This window comes from Bactrocera neohumeralis, chromosome 5 (genome assembly GCF_024586455.1).
Source record: "Bactrocera neohumeralis isolate Rockhampton chromosome 5, APGP_CSIRO_Bneo_wtdbg2-racon-allhic-juicebox.fasta_v2, whole genome shotgun sequence".
NCBI lineage: Eukaryota > Metazoa > Arthropoda > Insecta > Diptera > Tephritidae > Bactrocera > Bactrocera neohumeralis.
In genome coordinates, this window is record NC_065922.1 from 22,130,962 (window position 1) to 22,154,852 (window position 23,891).

Below are 23,891 nucleotides of genomic sequence, written 5' to 3' on the forward strand. Positions count from 1 at the left end.
CAAACTCGGTAATTTTTAATTTTTCTATTTTAGTCTGTTCCCGAGGCATATAACACTGAACTCTCAGTCATGCGGTTTATTGCTGACGAGCGTGTCGACTGACCTTTTTGTTGTCGTGAGTCATGACAATGTGACAGGCGTAGAAATACAACAAGCTGTTGAATCAGGTCGCCAGTTATTTTCGTGTGACGCATACTTACTTACATACTTCGGGTATATCCAGTCATCGTAAACCAGGTGGTGAGTTAATGTAGAAGTTTTTTTTTTTTTCAAGAAAAAACAATTTTATAACTTTATTAATTTTGTTTCATTACTAAAAGTAAGAACTAACCCAAACTCATAGTTATATGATAGCTGAAAACCGCTGCTGACCATCTGACTGTTTATTAGACCTTTTTTAGCTTTATCGTGGAATATAATTAAGGATTCTGTCCAATTAAGCTTCAGTTAAAGATACAAATTTTGTGCATAATGAAATGTATTTTCATGGTATCAATACATGATGGGTGGAAATTCAATACTTATGAGGAAAATTCTCCCCCAACTGTCAGCTTGCATTTCAGAGAATGCCTGAAATGTGCTGGATGGTACATGCCATGCATACGAAACGCACAATTTGTTGGAGAAAAATGCCTTTTTTGTAACCAAATAATGAACATTGCCTGAATTATGATTTCCCACTCCGCACTTAATTCCTTGCAACCACCCCAAATTGCAGCCGCATCTATCACAAGGCATAACGCGAGGCGAGTTAATTTCATGTTTCGATAGCCCATCATTTGTGAGGGTGGAAATTTCCATACAAAAATATGCAGTTGGCATGAGAAATGAAACGAAATGTAATGAAATCGAAGAGGGTAACTGAATAATTGTGGCAGGCGGGGCAGAAACAAGTGCATGGAGCAACAACCACCACCCGAAACATAGCAAAGGATATAAGTATTGTATGGTACAAGCGAAAGTTTTTGTGTGTGAGAGATACTCGTGCACTCGTTGTTTTCGTGCGCATTGTTGTGTCATGCCATTTTGGCCTTTCGCCAAACGCATGGGAACGCATGAGAATGCTTCAGCTCCAGCTCCAACAATTTGTTGTCTCTGTGCAGGCATTGTAAGTGCGCGCTGCTGCTGCTGCTGTTGACAGGCGAAGGGGTGACAGGCAATGATAGCAACTGTTTTAGGAGTGAGTGGTCGCTGAGGTGGCCATGGTGAGGGTGGTGGTGGTGTCAGTGCTGTTGATGTTGGTTGAGGTGCTCTTAGTATGCATTTGTTATGTTTGATTGGGGGTGGCGAGCGCGCGCTGACGGCCTATCTGCCACATATGCCGCATTTAGTACAACAATTAATACAGGGTTGCTTTTTGCATTACCTACATAAATGTATGAATTTGTTGTTGTCACTTTTTGCGTACAGGCACTTCAACTGTTCTCAACTGTGATGTGTTGGCTTTCCGAATTGATGTTTTTCAGCTGCGGGCCGCCGCGTAAATGCCGACAAACGTGTGCGCTGCGTCTCGCCGCGCGCTCTCCCATCCTCTCTCACGCCTGCTTTTCAACTTCAGACATTTTAATGGTTTCATGCGCGGCACAGCATGTTGTTTATTAATCTCAAAATCGTTAACTCTATAGACGCAGAAACCTTTTATGAAAAAAAGCGTATGGCGAAAGAAATAATGAAAAGCAGAAAATCCAATTCAAGTGCGCAGATTTCATTATTTTTTGTGCTTCACTCTGCTTCCGATGAATGGAAACGATTCATAGGCATTTGCGCGTGCCAGCGCAGAAGTTCATTTTGACGCACAAAAAAAAGCAAAAGCTGAGCGCTAATAATTGAAATTGAAATCTTATAAAGAAATCTCCAGATAAAAATTGAAATGGCGCGCCGCAGAAATTACAACGCAGCCCAACAAAAACAACAAACGCGCATTCATTCAGCACCTCCAATGCATATCTGCTGGCTGTGTGCGGTCTTTATTCTTGTATATGTGCATGTATGCATGTATGTACATATGTCTCCATTTAAGAGCCGCGCATCCGAACGCCGTCAAAACACACTTTACTCGAGTGCGAAGCTACAGGAAAATACAAAATGCGCTAAATTCGCATTTATCCAAATAAACATTTGAAAAAGGCAAACGAAATACAAGCGTCACAGCGCCTTGGGTGACGGTGCGCTTTCGGCAAGTTGGCGCGCACGCTTAGTGGCGCAGCAGTGGCAGCGCTTGACTGGAGTGTTTTGACAAATTCGCGCATACATGCATACAGATATTTCTGCATGAGTTTTTTTTGGCTTTGCGCCATGTCAATTTGCGCGCTGTCAAAGCTCTTGAGTCTAGACTTGTGTCATTTTTGTGCCCATAATTGTGGATATCATTTTTTGTGTGACTTTAAAGCTATTTGTTTGCACTCCAGCAAAGTGTCAACTCAAGCGTTTTTTCGTGCAACCATTCATGTTTTGCTTTTATATTTAACGTGCCATTATTTAGCAGCATCCTGCAGGTACGGTACAAATGCAAATTGATTTTACTGAGGTAGCACAGAACGAGTTTTTTCATGTCAAAAATATGATAGGATGAGGCAAGGAGCATATTCTTGTTAGAGGCTTCTAAATAAATTTTTGTTACTAGTCCAAATGTAACTAGTTTGACAACTACTTCATAATTACTAGTTTAAAACCCATTATCATTTTAGTCCAAGGTTAACCTAAACTATACCATGAGTAACCAGTTTCAAAGTAGCCATTTTTTCCTATGACAAGATTCTTCTTCTTCTTCTTTCGCTCTAAAACCGTGGTCCGACTGGACCGAGAACAGTCAACTTTGTCAGGTGCCTCTATCTCTTGCGAGGTAACATCAGCTGTACATTCCAAGTGCAGACAGGCTCCCTTCGTTGGATGTGTGGGCGCCTTTACTTCCGTTCTCCACCCATAGGCCTTCAGTCGAACGAAATTTTCGCTGGAGTACCACCTTCCATGGACTAACCAGCACATTCGTTGGAATTTTAGCTTTTAACGTAGAGCTTATGCAGGTCGTGGTTCGATCTTCTTCGATTCTATTAGGTGCTTACTCATTCTGGTTGGTGCCAAGGTGAGCTAATCAATTTTGATGTACGCGGCGCCCTTATGAGAACCAGCCCTAGAACTTAAAAGAGTATACGACAGGTCCCCAAGACTGGACAGGCGATTAGGGGTGGAGGTGTGGAAGGATGAGAGGCAAACAAGTCTCAATGAATGGCAACAACGATGGAATGCAGTTACAGCGAGGATATGGATCAGCAGTCTTATTAAAAGTTTACAAACGTGATTAGATAGAAAGGATATTGAAATAGATTTCTACATGCCGGCGCACGGGTGTTCTAGAGAGTATCTCTACAAATATGGCCATGACGACGGGACGAATTTTTTCTTCTGCGAAATCAGCGGAGAAAACGCGCTGCACATCTTCTTTTTCTGCCGGCGGTATGAAAAGGAGAAAGCCGATCTAGACAAATTGACAACGGAACGAGTGACACCGGCCCACATAGTGAGGTTTATAACTGAATCGAAACTAGTGTCGTATAGCGAGAGAGCGTGGTGTGTTAGTTAGTTCTAAAAGAGCTGAGAAGAAAAGAACGCAGTGAAATGAGAAAAATAAATAAGGAGCAGGCCAGAATGGTGGGAATGACGAGCCAATAGGCTAAGCTTGGCCTCGCGATGTAATGCCTGGGGCAAAGAACAAGCAATGACAATGGAGTTAAGAGTTTAGAACGTTGGCGTATTGGTTACCGCTTCAGCGACCAATATGAATTGTGCATACTGTCCGAATAAATGACGGAATCTTTCGAAAATTCCCCCTCCAAAATCAAAAACAAAAAAACTCATCTTGGTTCGTCATGTTCCATATGTATGTCTGTAATATGTTAGGACGGGTATAATGAGAGACTTATAAACCATTCGAGACCATTTTTAAAAAAGTATCGAGTGAAAACTTCAGAACTATCAGTGACTTCATTCTTTAATTTTAAAAGACTTTCATCAACTATTTAGTGAAAAATTGTTCCAAAATTAGCCGAAAGCTGCGCCTACAATCCCTTAAAAGCACTCTACGGGTGAATATAATATTTAGTTCACCAACTTTTTCAATAGCCCACTTGAAACAATTTCACTTAATAAAATTTAAATCATCCAGCGTTGTTTAATTAGTTATTTTATTAATTGCATTACCGTTAATTTTCCAGCTTTTGCCGAGTCTTTGTTTACACTTTTTGTGCTTTTGAGCGTTACTGTATTATTTACCACATTTTTTTGCAATATTTTGTATTTGTTTTGTACTTTTCGCCATAAAATATTGTTTTCGCATAAAGCGCTCTCTTGGCTTCGGTAAACTGTTTATGTTTATTTAATAGCATTTTAATTAAATCTCTTTAAATTGTATCGGCTTTGCTTTTGAATACCAGCTGCTGCATTGCAAATATGATTGCTTTGTTAAAATCGCAGTTAATGTATTGTAAATTTATTAAACAAAAGGTAGTGTTATTTGCAGGATGTGAGTAGTGCGGCGTCAAGTATTTTGTAATATAGATTTTAACTTAAATGTTCAGCTGGAAGTCAATTACACTATAGTCTCGATAACAACCGCAATCTCAATATGTATTGGAGATAAGCTCGTAAGAATACAGCTCTTCCTAGTTGCCTATATCTAGATTTGGATTTAGTGTTATAAGGCCAACTGATGGCGCAAGTTCAAAGACTCTTGTAAATAATTATAAATTAAGATAAAATAACTAGTAAGTAACTAGTAGAGGGGTAATTAGTATTCAACTAGACCCAAAATAACTAGAACTTAATCAGATACAAATATTCTAAGGCGAAATTAATTCGTGAAATATTTTTATAATTTCAATATCCGTTTAGATTTTTGGGGCATTCAATTTTCTGCAATATCCAAAAATCGAAATATTTTTTCAAATAGTTGAAAGCGAGGTACAACTTTTTCTATCTGATGACAGGAAAACCGTTAGGTGGAACACCTTCCCGTTACAATTAAGAGCTTTATGCTCTTGGACAAGCCTTTCTTAGAGATGACTATTTACCAATTTTTCAATCACATTGTTTCATATCATAAAGTGTTGGAAAGGTGAGCTTAATTTAACCAAAAAAAAATTAAATTCGGGGAAATTGAAAAAAGGTTGCAGCTGTTTAAAAATGGGTGAAAATAATGAAGAAATTCGATATATTTTAAATTTTTGTATAAAAAAGGGAAGAATGCCACGCAAGCCACCAATGAAATTTGTGAAGTTTACGAAGACGATGCTGTATCAGTTCGTGTAGCACAACAATGTTTCGCTCGCTTCCGTTCTGGAAATTTCGATGTGAAAGATGCACCTCGCTCTGGTCGAACTATCGTTGAAAAATTCGATGAAATTATGGAAAAGATTGACCAGGACCGTCATATAAGCAGCCATGACATCGCTAAGGAACTTAACATTCATCATCAAACGGTTTTGAACCATTTAAAAAAGGCTGGCTATAAAAAGGAGCTCGATGTTTGAGTACCACATGAATTGTCTGTGAAAAATTTAATGGACTGAATTAACATCTGCGTTTCTTTGCTGAAACGAAATGAAATCGAACCATTTCTGAAGCGAATGCTAACAGGAGCCGACAAGTGGATCAAATACAACAATAATGTGCAAAAAAATCATGGTCCAAGCGTGATGAAGCTAAACAAATGGTCGCAAAGCCAGGATTAAGATGAAAATCTTAGTAATTTTCAAAAAAACTTCTAAGTTTGATGATATTTTTCAATATGAAACATAGAAAGTTTCGGAACTTTTTGATGATTCTAGTTAAATTTGTGCCTCCTAAGCTTACCCTATAATAGTCAAAGAAATCTATCAAACCGTTCTCAAGATAGGACAATGTTAACTTAAGATCTCAACTCTGCGCCATGCACATTTGTCTCTTCCAACTACCTTTATCTTTATATTTTTTGCGAACTTTTAATTTTCACTTTTTACCAACTGTTTGTAAACAAGTTGGGCATATCATTTATTTAGAGGTAAAAAAAAAATAAATGAGAATAAAAATTAAATGAAAACAAACAATACCTTTGCCAGAAACCATCATACGGGCCAACCTCTAATGTGATTACATCAATTATAATATTATGAAATTGGTTTCGGTTACCTTTCAATGACGGTTAATGATGTTCATCTAAGTTTATTCTATTATGGAGGCACCCTTACAAGCAAACAACAAAAGAAACACGCTTCAAGAAAACTATATGAAGTAAAGTAATTAAAGTCCATTGTTCGGCACTCAAAAGGTATTTTTCGGCTTCGAAGCAAGCGTGTGTGTTTCGGGCAGCAATTATACGAAAATTTGCGAGCATTTTGTTTGAGAAAAATATATGCTGCCTTAAAACGCTCAACGAAATGTACAGCGTAAAGAAACTAGCAACAACAGCAACAATAATGCGAAAAAAGCTACGGCCGTCGAGCAAATCGGGCGAATACAACAGAAGAGCCCAAACGAAATGGCCGAATTGACTGAACTTAACCGCGGAAACGGCCAAACAAAGATTGTCACAGGCAGATAAATGCGCACACAAACACACACACACACACATCCACAAACGCTTTAATGGCGGCACAATAGCGCAGCTGTTGGTAAAATTTTGTTAGTCGCTACCGCTGTTGTTGTTGTTATCGTTATTATTATAGCAGTGAGCTGCATTTCGGACAGGAAAGACCCGGAGATAAGTGAAATTCTGCGCCGTCGTGCGCATTTCAACGCAACAACAAGAACAACAATCATGCGCATATGTGATGATACCTACACATGTACATATGTGTGTGTGGCTGTGTCTCTCAACAATGCTTGCACAATTTCGGAACAGCGGGCGGAAGGTAAAAACAGCCAGGAAGACAGTTTTTGAATGTGTATGTGTGTGTGTATTGGCATACATTCATTTCCATGACTATAGTTCCCGGCCAGGTAACTGCTGGCACGACTGGCCTTTAACAGCGATGCTCTCCGCCGATAATGGCTTGCTGTGAATTTGGAACAATTGTATCGCTGCCGTCACCACAACGCAACGCTGCGCACCTAATGTATTTACAAGCATTTTGTTAAGCACATATCTATGCATGGGTATATGTGTGTGTGTTTGCTCAAATTTGGGCAGCCAAAACATTTATTTCCATGAAAGCTAGTAAATTATGCCATTCCGAAATTTCGACTATGGCAATAATTCAAATTCAGGTCATAGACCCACAAGCATACCTATTGCCAACAAACATATAAATACATACATACATACTTATGATACACATAAGCATGGCAATAGAATGCCAGGCGAGTACACAAAAATGCATTTGATTATGACGCAGCGCGTTTGAATGAGAATATTAGTATTTCTGTTTAAGGAATTATTAGATAGTATATTAGAGCGGGTCGCTTTTTCCATAAAAATGTATATGCGAGAAATGTTCGATTTTTAAATCTGAATAATCGTTAAAAAAGCCCAATTCAAAAACGGGGGACCCTTCAATCTGCGCCTATTATCGTGGGATAAGCTTTCTTAATATCGTATACAAAGTCTTATCGCGGGTAGTGTGTGAAAGACTAAAGCCCACCGTCAAAAAAACGGATTGGACCTTACCAGTGTGGCCTTAGACCTGAAAAATCTGCTATCGACCCGATTTTCACTATGCGCCAAATCCTGGAAAAGAGCCTTGAAAGAGAGATCGACACACACCACATCTTCGTCGATGTTAAAGTCGCCTTCGATAGCACGAAAAGGAACAGTCGAACCGGTATGTTTGAACTTCGTATCCCTGCAAAGCTAATACGGCTGTGTAATCTGACGTTGAGCAGCACTAAAAGCTCCGTCATGATCGGGAAAGACCTCTCCGAGCCGTTCGACTCCAAGCGAGGTTTCAGACAAGGGAACTCCCTATCGTGTGACTTCTTCAATCTACTCCTGAAGAAAATAGTTCGAGCTACAGATCTGAATAGAGAAGGTGCAATCTTCTATAAGAGTGTCAATCTTCTATAAGAGTGTACAACTGCTGCCGTACACCAATAATATTGATATCAATGGCCTCAGCATCCGCGTTGTTAGTTCTGATTTTTTCAGACTAGATAAGGAAGCGAAGCAAATGGGTCCGGTAGTGAACGAGCACAAGACGAAATATCTCCTGTCATCAAACAATCTTTGAAGTCATAGATAATTTTATCTTGGCATCTACAAGAACAACAACACCAGCCTTGAAATCCAACGCAGAACCACTCTCGCTATCAAGTGCTATTTTGGACTGGGTAGGCAATTGATAAGCAAAATCCTCTCTCGCCCACTAAAGATCAAACTCTACAAGTCCCTCTTCATTCCCGTCCTACTATATGGTGCGGAGGAATGGACAATGACATCATTCGATGAGTCGGCGTTACCAGTTTTCGAGAGCAAGTTTTTATGGAAGATTTATGGTCCTTTACGCGTTGGCCACGGCGAATATCGCAGTCGATGGAACGATGAACTCTACGAGATATACGACGACATTGACATAGTTCAGCGAATTAAGAGACAGCGGCTATGATGGCTAAGTTATGTTGTCCGAATAGATGAAAGCACTGCAGCTCTCAGAGTATTCGACGTAGTACCGGCCGGTGAAAGCTGGGGAAAGGAAGAGCTCTACTCCTTTGAAGAGATCAGGTGGAGAAGGACTTTGCTGCACTTGGCATTTCCAATTTGCGCCAAATGGCGAAAAGAGGGAACCGTTGGCGGTGTCTACATCAGTAAAGAAGAAGAAGAATCGTTTATATGGAAGACTTACAGTTGTCCGATCTGACCGATTCCAACAAATGATCAATATAATATCAAAATGCACCTACGTACTAAATTTTAATTGGATATCTCAAAAACTGTCTAACAAATGTTCATAATGTCTAAAATACTTCGACTGACTCGAAATCGGTTTGAGACCCATAATCTCTTAGGCAAAGTCGTTCAGAGTGATCCGTAGAATATTTCTCGCATAAACTATTTTTCCGTTTTTTCAGCACCTAGTAAATCTATCCCCTCTAATATACTTATATACATAACATATAATAAATGCATGTGAGACCATACTAGACTCTGTTGTTTCCGTGATAAATATCATATTTTCCATATAATCAAAATTTATTAAATAATTTCCATTGTGCCGCAGTTTCGTGGAGTTGCAGTGCTTTTTAGTCGAAATCGAATTTTCGGCATACACCAGGGAAGCGCTTCTCACATATACATACATACATACATACCAACACGCATATGCACGAAATTTGAATATTCATAGCTTGCGCATTGTTGAAGCCGGAAAATGGAGCAGATTTAATTTGGGTTTATTGGCTGCAAGAGGCTTGACATGAAGAAATAAATCAATGCGATTTCGCTCTTCGAATTGTGGTATGTTTTACATTTATGCATATAAGTAAGTATGTACATACAAACTCATATGTATTGCTATTTAAATTATATCATTATCTGCTAAATATTAGCAACTACAATTCAGCTGATTGATTTTTAACTCAAAGGCCTCAAGAGAGACTGAGATTTTATTGAAGCAAGCAGTTATGCAACTAATTACTAGGAGAGTCACTATCATATTTGGTAGCTTAGTAACCAAATATCAATTATTTGTATTAGTAATTAATGCTGTTATAAATACCAACAACTTATGTAACAAGAATAATACAAATAAATCATTAGATTCCATTATACTTGAGCATAAGGCATTGCTCAGACCATATTATACCTACAGTGCTATTCACTTAAAATGACAAATTAGCTTAAATATACATATGTATGTACATAAATACACATATTTACTAATAGTAGAGTATATTTGGAAGATCGACACACATTACGTCTTGGTCGATTTTAAAGCCGCATGTATTCGACAGCATGAAAAGGATCCGCTATATCTGAACTTGGTATCCCCTCAAATTAATCCGGCTGCATAAGCTGACGTTGAGCAACAACAAAAGCTCCATCAAGATCGGAAAGAACCTCTTCGAGCCGTTCGATATCAAACGAGGTTTCAGACAAGGCGACTCCCTATCGCAGGGGAAGAGGAAGGCCTGCACTCCGTTGGAAAGACCAGGTGGAGAAGGACCTGGTTACACTTGGAATCTATAATTGGCACGAAGCAGTGAAAAGGAAGAAATACTAGATTGTAAACTCGGCTATAACCGCGTAAGCGATGTCTGTGCCAATAAAGGAGAAGATATTGAATAGAAAAAGTTTTCCATGCAAGCACTTTATTCTGATCGTGTTCAGTTTGCCTGGCAGCAACATCCTGTAGTGGTCCGATTTCAGCCGGTCCTATAAATTTGCAGTTTATTAGTGAGAAAAAGATGGGTGCTAAATTTCAGATCGATATCTTAAAAAAGGCGAGACTAGTTCGTTGATATACAGGCGGACGAACAGTCAGCCATGTTTAAATGGGCTTAGCTCGTCACGCTGATCATTTATTGAACAAATATAGGTTAAAAATGGTTTCAGTGGTCTCTCAATACAGATGCTTGACAATGTACTAAGTTGAGGACTCTATCGTTAAACACAATTGACGTTGCTTTAAAAATGTGTCGTACGAAACTGTCCAAAAATCTTGCGAATGAAAAAATGAGCCGAATGCAGAAAAAACAGAATTCATTGAAGACATTGAAGGTCTGAAGGCTGGACTAGCCAAGGCTTTCATATTAAGTATTTTTCTAAATACTAATTTGTTTGTTAACTCAAGACCAAAATTTTAATCCATAAACTACACCAAATGATGATTTTTAGAAATTTCCAAGTTGTTTTATATTTATGTTTTAAATATAAATCAATATTATACGCAAAATGCCGTTGCAGTTAAAAAAATATGTAAAAATTTAGTTAGGGTGGCAACCCTGTACTAGCTTTTACTTAAGTGAATGCAGTACAGAACTTTTTTATAACAAAGTTAGAATCTATTTATGAGCAAACTTTTATTAAATAATAAATCAGGTGGCAACCCTTTGAAATACTATTTTTCGCAGAAAAGTTGTTAAATTTTACAGTTTGTATATTTCCGTTTTAAATATAAATTAACATTTGATACGCAAAATGTCATCGCAGTTAAATAAATATGTGAAAATTAAGTTAAGGTGGCAACTCTGTACCAGCTTTTACTTAAGTGAATGTATTACAGAACTTTTTGTATACTAATTTTTAAAGTTGTAATTTATTTACGAAGCAAATTTTAAATAAACAGTAAAACAGGTGGCAACTCTTCGAAATACTATTTTCAGCAGGAAATTTGTTAAATTGTTTAGTTTGTATATTTCTGTTTTAAATATAAATTAACATTTGATACGCAAAATGCCGTTGCAGTTAAATAAATATGTGAAAATTAAGTTAGGGTGGCAACTCTGCACCAGCTTATACTTAAGTGAATGTATTACATAACTTTTTGTATACTAATTTTTAAAGTTGTAATTTATTTACGAAACAAATTTTAAATAAACTGTAAAACAGGTGGCAACTCTTCGAAATACTAATTTTCGCAGAAAAGTTGTAAAACCTAATAATTTGTACTACAACTACTAAAAGCTTAAATTGACCAAAATAAAAGTGAAAGTTGATGATATCGACTTAATGCCGTTTTATTGGCATAACAAAAGGCGTTTCACCTTATACAGAAATAATCTTAAAAAGTTTATTACATAAAAGTAATTTTGTAAGCCAATTTTCCAAAGCTCAGCGCTTATTGAATGCATTATTGGTTATTACAATTCTTTAGCAACTTATAAGTTTATATATGTATGTACATATGTATATACATGTTTGTATGTGTGTATATAAAAAACTTATATCAACATTGTAGCGCTTTGTAGACTCTAAGTAAGCATAAAAATACACTTTTTTCAACAATTTTACCGCTCAATTACGGTTGCTGGCGACCGTTACACAAATGCCAGCAATTTGTTGTTGACGATTGCGATCAATTACAACAAGAAAATGTAAATTACAACAATGATAAGTAAAGGCAGTTTCAAAAAAAAAAAAAAAAAAAAAACAAATAAATAAATATAAACAACACTAACAACAAGAGGTTGTTTATCGCCCAGCAAAAAGGGCGTAAAGCAAAATTGAAAATCAATAAATTAACTTTGCGCAGCAGGGCGATTGGAAATAAATAAATTTATGGGCATTACGACACTTGATAATGCAACATGCGCTCAAGTACATGTATGTGTGTGTGTGTGCGCGTAAAATTTCGGTAAGCTGATATGCCCTAACAAATGCACACGCTTCAAAATAACTGTAGGGAAAATTTTCTGTATGTTTATACATATGGATGTATGTATGTTTGTATGACTATATGTGTGTGCGCATAATGGCAGCAGTAATTGACTGAAATTATCAATTACAAGGCGCACAAGTGAGGCATTAACAATTTGCTGCTGTAACGGATTTTTTATTGCTCTTTTCTTCACTAACTTTGCTGCTACAATTGCCGTTGCAGCATATTTTTCAAAATTGTTTTCGTTTTTATACCCTGAACAAGGTATTTTAATTTTTCAATTTTATTTTATTTTTTGTTAAGATATCGTTCTGAAAATTTGCATATGTACGACGAATTCTCTTAAAAAAAGATGAAGATTTGATGAAATACTTGATAGGGGACAAGTATATCATATAGCTGCCATACAAACTGATCGATCCAAATCAAGTCTTTATATGAAACACTTTTTTATTTGACGAAATATTCTCACGATATTTGGCTTGAATAATTATGTCAGACAACAGTACGATCTCTGAAAAAAATGTTGAGATCGGATCACTATAGCATATAGCTGTCATACAAACCGAATGGTCGAAATCGAGTCCTTATAGGAAAAACTTTTTGATTTAGCGATATATCTTGACCAAATTTGGCATGCATTTTTCTTCAAGGCAGCGGTACAATCTCTGAACAAATTGTTAAGATCGGTGTACTATAAAATATACCTGCCATACAAAGTGATCACGCAAAAACAAATTCTAGTATAGAAAACTGTTTTATTTCAAAAGATATTCTCAAGAAAATTGGCACGAATTATTATTCAAAGCAACGGTACAAACTCTGAATAAATTGTTGAGATCGGAGTACTATAGCATATAGCTGCCATACAAACTGATCCACTAAAATCAAGTCCTTATATGATCAACTTTTTTATTTGACAAGATATCCTCACAAAATCAGACATAGATTATTTTCTAAGATAACGTTACAATCTCCGAGAAAAAATTTCAGATCGGACCACTATAGCATATAGCAGCCTTACAAACTAACCAAAAAAAAAACTTTTTTGTACGAAAATAAAAAAAAATTGATTAATTTTTTTTTTTTGTGAAGGGTATTATTATTTCGGTTCGATTTTCAAAATTATTTAATGTTTTTTAAATTTTTTTTGTTGGTCTGTTGCAAGACATTTATCGTATATTGACACTGGGGACAAATTCCAATGTTCACACTGTTTGTCCATCACTACAGTTATTTATAAGTGCACATACATACATATATCTATTCGCATGTCATGTCATATTTATTTATACATGTGAATATGAAAATGCATCTATATGTGTATGTGTGAGTGTAGTTGCACAGTCGACAGATAGACATTGATTGTGAGGCAGCATTCTTGCGGCAGATAAGAGTCAAAGCATGGATAGGAGCATGGACATGAAGCGGCACAAAAATATGAGCTATACATACATACACACATTTATAAATATATGTGTGTAAGAAAGTGCGTAAAACGAACAACAACACACTATCTCCCCACCGCCGCACATGTGTACATACACTTACTGCTGTCTAGCGTCTCCCTTCACTAGCGTGAATGGGAACTGCAGCAAAAAAGTACAAAATAACAACAACAACAGCAAGTGTCAAAGTGACATGCAGTCAATATTTTCCTTGGAATTCACTAAGTGTCACTTTGCTGCCTGTCATCGTTAAATTGATTTTATCCGTCCCTCGTCACCCCCCTAAACACCCACCATATGCGCCTAGTAAGCAGAAGGTCTTACCGCAAGCGCTTAGTGACTGCTACTATCAAGCGACGCGCACACACATGCCATTAAATTTTGTTGTTGCGCTAAACCTTAAGTACATTTTGGGGTGTATCCCCAACTAGATACCAAGTGTAGACTGCTCATATCACGACATTATACATATGTACATATGTACCCTCGATAAAAAATGTGTCTCGAAAAAATGCGCGCCAAACATTTGGTGTTAATGTGTTTTTTTCCTTCGAATTCTCAAGCGTGCGTTTGATTTCTTGATTTTCCCATCGCAAAGGTGAAATTTTATTTTATTATTATTTTTTATTCCTTAAATTTGCTTTATTCGCTCGTGTCATTTAAGCGCGCATTCTTCTCGCTTTAGTCACAAGAAAATCCTCATTTTATACATTTTTTATTTGATTAGATTTTCATTGTGCGCCACTTCTTTCAAGCTACTTCTGCGCATTTTCGTTTTTCAGTTTATTTTCCATCATTTTTATTTTAGCGTTATTTTTTCGTTTGCTGACAGCTCTCAAACTTGTGCCATTTTCTAACACTTTCGCAAGTATTTTCGCAATTTTCGCTACTGTCACGTCTGTGTGCGCACCTTTCCAGCCATTTCTCTTCACCTTACGCTTTCTTCGACAATTCACATTAACTTTTTCTATAAGCTTCTTTAATGTGTTTGACGCTTCTCAGTGTATTCTTTCTCCATTTTTTTAACGTGTGAAAATGTGAGAATTTTTTAATTACAAGGAAAATAAAAGTTATATTTTCTGCTTTAATTAACGTTGAGTTAGAAATTTCAGTCAAAGTTTTGAGTATCCACATGAGTAAAGAGAGTATTGAGATAAGGTATTAATATCAAATAAAATGAAAAACTAAAGTAAGAAAAACTTAAAATATCGACGCAATAAACAGTGTATATTTCTATTAAAAAATATTATTTTGTTGATAAGTCGACACTTTACGTTTTTCTCATTACTTTAGTTTTTTTTATTTTTTGGTGATATTAATATATGAATATTTGAAAAAAAAAAAAATATTACAAAAAACATTGGGTAAATATTTCAAAATATTTTGTGGAAAGCAAAACAAAGATTATCAGAAAAAAAATTTTAACATAAGTTTTGCGATCCTAGATCTTAAAATAAGAAGGAAGTGAAGGAATTTTATTATTGTAGTGTGAAATAGATGAGAAAATATTTAGTGTAATTATACACGCTATTTGCCTTTAGTATAATAATAATACAAAATTTCCAAGCTCTGAAGATTAAAAATATGTTACCGCTAGGTGGCGCTAATACCAAAATATCACAAACTTTTAAAATTACAAATTTTACAGTACCTCTTCAGTGTATTCAGTATTAAGTAATCTCAAACAGCTTTCCTGCAACAACTCAACTCATTTTATACCCTGAACCCTGAACAAGAGATATTAAGTTTGAAACACTTAGAAGGACTCATCGGAAAATCTATAAATATGGGTATGCCCGTCTGCCTGTTTATATGCGACAGTTTAGGAGATATCGATCTGAGATTTTGCACAAGTTCTTTTCACTCCAAGAAGGGGCTCGTTTGTCGGAGCACTAAACTGGTGTGTTAGAATCTGCTATCTTTATCGATTGTCCAGTGAGAATTTCATGACATTTCATAGATTGGAAGTGAAGTTATTGCGTCTTAAGTGTCAACATATTTGTGTTACCGGTGAGAAAATGAGCTTCGAACAAAGAGCCAAAATTAAATTTTGTTTTAAAATTGATAAAACTTGTACCGAAACGGCGATGATTGCCCATTTCGTAGCAGAGTGCACGGGTGGTTTTAACGTTTTTAAAGTGGCCGTGAGGACATAAATGACGATCAACATGTGGGCTAATCAAAATCCGTGATCACCGAAATTCCATTGAAACTGTGCGTGAATTCATCAAAAAACAGTCGAAATCATCATTGAAATTCATGGAAATGGAATTGAACATCTCCAAAACATCGATTTATCGCATTTTGACTGAACATTCTACGTGTTCGGCCCGAATATCGCGAAGATGAAAGTTGGCGTTTGTTGCACGATAATGCGCCGTCTCATCGATCGACGCTTGTGACCGATTATTTGACCAAAAATCACTTTTTACCATTAACCACTCCTCGTATTCAACTGATATGGCACCGTGCGACTTCTTCCTTTTCGGAAAAATGCATTTACCCATGCAAGGAAAGCGTTATGCAGACGTAGAGGCCATTCAAAGGGCTTGCACCGGAATACTGGCGCTCTATAAAAAATTTAGCTACAACAACCAACTTCATCCAGGGCAAATATTATAAGAACTCCTACCAAAAGTGTGAAAATGGATGATAACTTTTACTCCCCACTAAACTACTAAAAGTGCGATAAATCAATAACTAAATAGGCCAAAGTCCGCATTCTCGCGGGTTTTAATGGAGCCGGGGTCAGAATTGGACGATGGGTGTGGCACCGCCCACTTTTAGGTGAAAACACATAAGTATGTATCTCGAGACCTGCCGAACCGATTTGAAGCAAATTTGGTATTTGATATTTTTATGTAACAGGGCTTTATAAGAGTAAGAATTATTTGGTTATACCCGAACTTAGCTCTTCCTTACATGTTTTTTTTATTTTAATTTTTTGTCGATGAAAGTTTGGAATAACTCAACAGTTTTATCTTATCTTTAATTGATAAATCGTTTTGATTTGTATCAACCAAAATATTTGTATATTTATAGCACTGAAACGGAAAGCTCATAAAGCGGTTGTTAAAGAGATTTTTCAGAATATAGTATAGTCAACTGAGGAATGAAATATAGTTTAAATTTCTAGGTAATTTTCTATAGTAATAACTATTTTAATAATTTCTTCAAACAAAAGTAGTGAAAACAGTTAAACGATCACATTAATCAGTGTTTAGATGCCGCTTGGACATTGGAAAATATTCCAAACTACAAAATTTTTGACAGTCATTAAGCAAAACTGACTGTTCCACGGAATTGTGTCGCTTCTGTGGTCAAAGAGCAAAAACACATACTACTGGATTGCCACCTAATAGCAAGAAGAAGGCATCGGGCTATGGGGCAATTAAATCCGGCGAGAGAAAACATTACAACCATTAACCTAAGTGGCTTTACTAAGTTTCTCTGATTTGACTGGGTTAAACGAAAGTTCAAATAACAGGAGAGGATACAATAAATCACAGGTCGCAGTACAATCCTCAAATTTTAATTTAATCTAATTTTCACCATCGTAGTCAATAATCATTTTAAGCATTTTTTTGGTACTGAATCGACCAGTTTTTGGGTTAATTTTGGAGAAATGTTCGACCGCTCTTCAACCAATGCCACTTTACGATCAAATTGGTTGCATAAGTTGGATTTTTGATAGGTGGTCACAGTAAGCTTTGGGCCAGTATATAGTAAAGTGGAAGATGCTTTAACATTAAATGGTGAGCAATTGTTCAAGTCAGGGACTCGAATAGAAATTAGACTACAGTTATATAAATATTTTAGAAACACTAAAGATTTTAAAACGAAATTTTAATGGCTTTATGCAAATGTAGTATATAGTATACCTTACATTATACTGTATAATGAAAGCACGGTAATAAATCATTGGCTAGACGTTTTGCCGAGCTTCAACTCGCATTTATGGTGTTGTTTCGGCAAACAGAGGAACTAAGAAGTTTTAAGCCAACTTGGATAGGCTAATGGATTATTTTTATGAAGCCTTTTCATATCAGAATAGTATACACGAAGGTTTGTCATTATCTGCCGAAGGTCCCATTAACTATTTGCAAAGTAAGTTTACTCCGAAATTACTTTTTTACTTTTACTTACTTTTTTCTCAGTGAAACAATAACCCAATTAATCACACACCGTCAAGCAACGGGTACCCGCATACCCTAGATTTGTATAGACATTAGCTTTCAGCCGAAATTCCGCGATGAGAACGCTAATGCAGCGCCCACACACCGCTTTTGTTGTATAGACTTATGTATATATACATATATGTATATGTATGTGCATATGTATAAGTTATACAGATAGGTGCCTATGTTGCATGCATTTCTAAGTAGCTCCCCGCAATCAATTTTTTTTTTTCGAGCCACCACAAATAGCATTTTTGCTGATAACACGGAACAAAATCAATAGCGGCAAGCGAGAAAAAGTGCAACACAAACAAGAAAAGCAAAGAGCACAAAAAAACGATTATAACGAAAAGAAAGAAAATTAAATTGCTTGAAGAAGACTTCCTCGCATGCGGGCCGCCAACGAATCGGGCCAAAGATTGATAACGCCAGCAAAAGTTTCAAACGAAAAAAAAAATCAGAAAAAAAGAATTGAACTGAGAAGCGTGTTTGTTTGCGCGCGATGTGCTAGTTGTTTGCACTACTATATATATATGTATATGTACATATATCTATATAAATACATACATATGTATGTATTTTAGGTATGAGAAGGCATGAATGTATTCTGCACCTTCTGCGCTGCCCCGCGTGTTCTACTTGCGCTTCAGTGTACGAGTACTTAGAGATACATACAAAAACACATATGTACATACATATCTACAAAAGTCTATCGCTTAGATACTCACGCTGGCGGGCGTGATAAGACGCTACACCGCGGCACCGGCACCGGCACCAGCACCGGCTTGCTTTGCCATTGTTGTTGGCTTCTTATTCAGCACCCACGAGCCTCGGGGCAAAAGAGGTGCGGCGGATATTTAATGTAAAGTTGATAACCGATAATAAAAGAGAATAAGCAAGAACGAATGAACCAACAAATGAGCAAATCATGACGGCAAAACGTTCTGGCTGCCAAGCCATGCCGTGCCACGCCGTTACTCAAGTACAAGTTAAATAAAAAGTGAATGTGCGAGCAAATATTAAATTATTATATGTACACCTGCAATATTGTTGTTGCTGCCATAGTTGCCGGTGTTTGTGTGCACAGAAAGGGGATTGCACGTCTTACCTTGGCGGTTAGCTTCGCGGTGTAATGGCTTTGGCAACCATCAAGTATTAAAAAGGAAATATTTCCGAATGCGCGTATCTTCGATTGGAGTTTGTTTTTACTGAGAAATTCATTGCTAGATTACGAAAAAAAATTTATATTTATGTTATACGTACATATCTACGTATTATTCGTTGTTTTTGTGAAGATATCACATGTATTTATTAGCAATAATATTTTATATCATTTCACATACACGCAAACCAAGAAATCGATTGACATAAATCATAATAATTTTCTTTATAAAAGCAACACCTTATTTTATAACAGCACATAAGAATAATTTCATCCTTTTCACATTAAGGTGGTCTAAAAATATCACAATTTTTTTCTTTCTAATCACATCGAATAAAGAAGGTTTTGGAAGACGATAAAATTAAAGATAACGATTTCTTTCGATTCGAAATTACAGTATATGCTAAAAGACTTGGCCAAAAATCTTGATTTAGCAAGCTTTAAGCTATGTTAAAATGTGGAAAGAATTGGTATAAGTCTCATATACTTTCATAAACAAGTTGAAAAGGAATAGATAGTATAAATATCCGAAAAACCTTGGAGAGCATCGAAAGGAACAACAACTGGTATAATTTACTTAAACTGGTATAACTTATATTAAAAGGTATAATTAAAACAGGAGTTTCTAGCAACAGGTTATATACAAAAAACTTTTAGTTGCGACGAAACAAACAACTGGTATAATATATATAAACTGGTATAACGCACGAAACAAACATAAACTGGTATATTTGACATAAACTGATGGAAATAAGATAAAGTCGTTTAATCAGATGGAGATTGAGTTGAAGTATACCATTTTGGTTTGGCTGAGTCGAAAAAACAGTTAATAAGTCGAAGGCAGGGACTTCAGATATTAAAAAAAATACAAAACTGAAATATATTACTATTTAATAATACTTATTATTATTAATATTTTAACCTATTTTGTTTGCAATAGTAAGCAACCAAATGACCCAAATCGGATTATTAACTTTAAAAGCTTAAAACAAATAAATTGTAAGCTCATGTACAGCTAACTAAGGAAGAGACAACATGAATTATTTAGGACCAATTTCAGGTAAATCAATTGTTATTTTTCTTCGATTTGCCAAACTTTGATTTACGTCGAAATATGCGAAGAACTGGTATAAGTCTCAAATACTTTTAGAAACGGGTAGAGAAAGAATGGAAAGTGAGAATACCCTAAAATTCTCGGAAAATAGCGAAACGAACAACGACTGGTATAATTTGCTCAAACTGGTATAACTTATATCAGATGGTATAAATTAAAGAAAAGTTATTAGCAATAGGTTATATTCACAAATCCTTTAATTGCGATGAATTTAAAAACTGGTATAATTTGCGTAAACTGGTAGAACTCTAAAAATAATATATTCAAATAGAGCTTGAATTAGGTGTTTTACAACTTTAATGAGTTGTCCATAAACACTCTCGGGTTTTCAATCAGAGAAAACGAAGAAGTGACAGTCATGTAAAAATCTCTTAAATTTGGTAAAAATATAATCACATCACTGGTTCTGTATGCCTGTATATCTGTTATACTGACATAAATACTAGTCATAAGGCTGAAAACATTTTGAATTCTTTTAAATGTTATACAACCACAACTGTCTTGAAAAAGAAGAGTAGCTTTAGTGAATGAAATTATATATACTGTTTGCAAACTGCGATTTGTTGTATCACAGTATCGCGATTGGCTTGGAAAAATATTGCATTTTAAAAATAACGCAAACTACAAGATCTGGATATACGGATGAATAGTTCTTTTTGTATTATTATACCAAAATTATATAGTTTGAAATAATATGTACTACCCTAATATACAAAGTTGATGTGAAAATAAGTTTTGAAATAATCCTAAGGCTTATATTATTCAAAAAATCTTTTGCAGAAAAATAATATTGTAAACAAATGGCTCACCTTTATCTTGTCTGCAAGAAGTCAACATATGTATATATTCCCCTCAAGGCTGAAGGCTGTAATCGGTTAATTTGCCATTTTAATCGGCAAAGTGACTCCTTCTTCCAGGAATACAAATATTACATACACACAAATGTATATATTTAATAAAGTACTCATATACATAAATAAGCTTTTTTCCAAAGAATTATTTATATTTCCACATTTTACGACCACTGCATGCATACACCTACGGGCAACGCCGTGGGACACATTATTTATTATACTGCACTTTATTTTATTTAATTTTGTTTTTGTTTTTGTTCTTTTTTGTCGCATAGATAATCAACCTTTTTCATCATGCTGTGTCAATAATAAATATTTAACATTTGCAGTGATAAAATCGTGTTAAGTAAATATTAATGGTCGTTGGACGGAAATGTGATTTTTGCTGATAGTAGGTATCAATTGATAACTGGATATGGAAAGCTTCGATGTTTTTTTTTCAAATGCTTAAACGCATTGCGTGGTTTTGACATCACTAGTCCGTCACTCCGGACGCTTTAGTGAAAAGACAAAAAATGTAATGCTTTCAATCATTTTGAAGCTTCGTATCTAACATAAATACAAAAAATGTATAAATAATTTGCTGTGAAAGGCGATATAAATCTGTCAATATGATATTGATCAGTTGCATTTGTATGTTTTTCTGTTCATATGAAATCAAATATTTAGCTACAAATAGAGATATAAATGATAAATAAGTAATATACGGATGCATGATAGGTATAAAACTTGAGAGCAGTTACGATGGTTCATCATGGAATGAAACGATGTGATTTGACATTATACACACAAGCAATGAATATTGTGGCATATGATATCTGGAATCAAGTTTAATTATGTGGAAAATATTCAGTCATACTATACAGTATGCAATCTTTTCCGTCGGTATATCGTGTGACCGTGACCGTTTGACATTTATTAAACAATGAGTTATTTAGAACTGTTTTGGGGACCTAATTGCAGCTCAATTCTCAGCATGGCAACCCACTCGAAGTCCATGAATCACTACAATATGACCCAAAGTTACCACTTGCATAAAAGTTTGAAAAACCACCATAAGACCATATTTCTCAAAGCTAAATGAAAAAGGCAATCAGGTCAAAAATGTGTGGAAAAGAGCATGGCATTAGTAGATTTGAAAACCCCAACTTATTTCTGAGAGCTTATTTGAAAATTCAAATCATTTCTATATTGCTCAAAGACGTAAAGTAAAACGCTACAAAAGGTTAACATTATGTTGAACCATATGAATAAAGCTGTATTCATAAAATATCGAATTAATGTGTATTAAAAGAAAATATTCAAAATAAAAGGTTTTTGAATATGAGGCGCTCGTTTTTTTTTAAATTATAATAAAATTCTTAAAAAGACGCCATTTTAGTCTAAAAATATAATATAAAAAACTACACCGTTTCGCTAGCCTTTTTATTCCACATAATTCTTCAAATTGCAATCACAGGAAGACAGGCCTCCTTAGGAACTAATCGAAACCTATGACCTTAGCGGACTTATGATGAACTTGTGCCACTCCGTCGATACATGACGATATCGAGCTTTAATATCACAAGGAACATGTCTAGAACTGTCGAAGTGTGCTCCGTTTTAATAACTGACCTCATTGAATGGCTGATAGATTGGGATCTATTGCGCGGACCTAGATCTCATGCGACCCTTTGAGCTGTCGAAATATTGTACAATCTTCCAGGCAGAAATCTTTGCAGTCAGGAAAGCTGCTGAGATAGCTAATAATGCAGGAAAAGATATAAAGAATATCACGTCGACTATCGACGTCAATTAAAGCAAGAATCTCAAATCGCATTGCGTCAGGGAATCCTTTGTCCTTAGAATTAAATACGGAATGCGCATGAAAATAAAGAACCACTTCACGACATATGCAAAGAAATTTTTAGACACCAAGTCGTTATTAAAATTCGGAAAACAGATACTAAGTCGTTATTAAAATTCGAAGCGTTGACGTTCTTCACGACGTGGACTTCAATCAGCTAAAATTAAGCTTCATCTGGCTTTAAAAAGAAGCTGTAGGTCTTTGTTTGGCGTGACAACCCGCCAATTTTTTCTAACCTAATCGTATTGATTTTCTAATATATGGAATTGGAGTTCTAATTTTGTTAATGAAATTGGTTGCATTGTTATGTATTTAGTGTTATAATATCACGCAATAAAATTTTCCAACGGCTTTAAACTTACGACTGACATTACGACTGTGTGCGAAATCAGAAGAGAAATAATGTCATCACAAAAAAATATTAATCAGTCATTTTGTAACAAAAACACATTGTTAGGTTAGCAAAAAATTATTTTTACAAAAAACAATAACAGGTCTTACACATGGCGCTGCATAATTAAATTCATGTAATTTTAAGTTAGCCCTAACCTTCAAAAGAGTTTTTTCATTTCAAGCCAAGGATCAATCGTCAGTCATCCGAATGGACTGCACACGATGAACCCGCTCCATAGCGTGGAAAAACTCAACAGTCGGCTGGCAAGAAAAGGAAGCTCATGTAATAGTTTTTGTTGGCTATGGTGAAAAAGAAGGATTATTAACAGCGACTATTACATGCGTTATTGGACCGCCTGAAACGAAATCGAGGAAAACGGCCGCATTTGAAGGGAAAGAAAGTGATGTTTCAACAAGACAATACAGCGCGTCTCTTAAGTCAGTGACAACGATGGCAAAAATCTATGAATTGGGCTTCGAATTTCTTCCGCATCCACTGTATTTTTCAGATCTAGCCCCCAGTGACTATTTCCCGTTCTCAAGTCTCCAAAAAATGCTCGTTTGGAAGAAATTTTCGCCGAATGAAGAGACGATCGCCGAAACTGAGGCAAA

The 23,891-nt window shown here is 35.8% G+C and overlaps 1 protein-coding gene across 2 annotated transcripts in view; it reads right to left on the bottom strand.

Annotated features, from left to right (window-relative positions):
- Positions 1–23,891, bottom strand: part of LOC126760136 (uncharacterized) — a 271,609-nt gene that overhangs the window by 236,623 nt on the left and 11,095 nt on the right. The window lies entirely within an intron of this gene.